Raw genomic sequence first — 1,924 nt, 5'->3', positions numbered from 1 at the left:
GTTCCACCTGAATGGCAAAATTTAGAATATGTACTCTGGGGAATTTGCCACACTGTATCCTTCCAGTTTCAGAAATAATAACTGGATTTTAACTGACATTTTGAACTGTTTAATGATGGAAACATTTCTACTGAACAACCTTGTTTTTCTTCTCTGATACTTCATAGGCCTCCAGAGTCTTCCTTTGGACAGAAATTTGCTACTCCAAATATAAGCCCAAAATACTTCCAGAGTACGATTAGCAACTTAATTCTTTCCATCAATGAACACGGTAGGTAAGTTTTAAAAATAATTATTTTTACTTATTATTTTTCTTTTAATAATCAGAGATATCTATCTGAGCACTGATAAATTCCTCAAGAACAACTGTGATATGTTTACATCTTCCATGTGATTAGCATACCATGTAGATTGTTATTTTTTTTAATTTTTTTAATGTTTATTTATTTCTGGGAGAGAGAGAGAGACACAGGACGAGTGGGGGAGGGACAGAGAGAGAGGGAGACACAGAATCCAAAGGAGGCTCCAGGCTCTGAGCTGTCAGCACAGAGCCTGACACGGGGCTCGAACCCAGGAACTGTGAGATCATGACCTGAGCTGAAGTCAGCTGCTCAACCCACTGTAGCACCCAGGTGCCCCGATTATTTGTTATTTAAAATTAGGAGGCCGCCTGCACCCAGAGCTCCAGAGTCTGACAGGATTGTGATCGCTCCATTTTTTCTTGCCGCTGTGATAATGCCTGTGAGTCACCGTGGATAAAAGTGGAGAGACAGGGGAGTCAGATGAAAACGGCACTGCTCCCAGGGCCCCCAGGATCACCGATATAGAGACATTCCCAGAGGAAACTGACAGGGATGGAGATGGGGACTAGAGAGAAGACATGGCCAAAGCTGCAAGCTCAAGAGTCAGGATATCTCAGATTGAAGAGCAACTGGAAAGGAGGACTCATCATTACTTACTCCTGCAGCCAAAGAAATGAAAATAGACATCGAAGAAAAGAAGAGAAGAAGCCACAAGTGGACGAAGAGATTCAAAAGATGCAGATCTGGTTTCTTCTTTTTCTGAGGAGCAGCTGAACAGTTATAAAACATATCACCAGTCAGGTTTCCCTAAGGCAGCCATTAAAGGGCTGATCCAGTCTGTCATGTGGCACCTCCTGTGTCTCAGAATGTTGGGATTGCTGTGAATGGTGTTTCCAGGGTTTTCTCTGGGGGAGATGATAGAAGCAGTACTGGATGTGTGGGGCAAGTGGGGAGAAATGCCACCAACTACAACTCAAACATATGAGGGACACTGTTCAGAGGTTAAAGTCAAAGGGGCACATCCCCAACTCAAAGCACAAAGAAATCATCTCCTAGACCACAAAGCCTAGAAGGGCCTGGTACTGAAGGAAGAAGTACGGGTTCCAGACTTCTTCCTATTGCATGAGACTTTTGCACTGCTGCTCAAATATCTCAGTCCTCCAAGGATTCGATGATGGCTTTAATGTCTTTCTCAGAACTCTGATATTCATCACATCTAAAAAGCACGTGCCCTGTTTCATACTTGCCTTGACTAAATATTGGGACCTCTTTGGGCATTTTATTTTATTTTTTTAATTTTTTTTAATGTGTATTTATTTTTGAGACAGAGAGAGACAGAGCATGAACAGGGGAGGGGCAGAGAGAGAGGGAGACACAGAATCTGAAACAGGCTCCAGGCTCTGAGCTGTCAGCACAGAGCCTGACGCGGGGCTTGAACTCACGGACCGCGATATCATGACTTGAGCCGAGGTCGGATGCTTAACTGACTGAGCCACCCAGGTGCCCCCCTTTGGGCATTTTAAAGTATTTAACCGTCTCTTGGCTATTTGGAAGAAGAAAGATACATGGACCTTAGGCATCTTTAGACAGGGAAGCTGCTTTCAGAGAGAAAACCTTTCCAA

The 1,924-nt window shown here is 43.7% G+C and overlaps 1 pseudogene; it reads left to right on the top strand.

The window, feature by feature from the left end:
• Nucleotides 1-262: 262 nt before the first annotated feature.
• LOC121035167 (transcription initiation factor TFIID subunit 11-like) lies at nucleotides 263-1,358 on the top strand (annotated as a pseudogene).
• Nucleotides 1,359-1,924: the final 566 nt, after the last annotated feature.

The sequence above is a fragment of the Herpailurus yagouaroundi genome, unplaced genomic scaffold (genome assembly GCF_014898765.1).
Source record: "Herpailurus yagouaroundi ecotype Mexico unplaced genomic scaffold, PumYag 160, whole genome shotgun sequence".
In the NCBI taxonomy this organism is placed as follows: domain Eukaryota; kingdom Metazoa; phylum Chordata; class Mammalia; order Carnivora; family Felidae; genus Herpailurus; species Herpailurus yagouaroundi.
The sequence above is the reverse complement of the archived record's forward strand: the minus strand, read 5'-3'. Positions and strand labels throughout refer to the sequence as shown.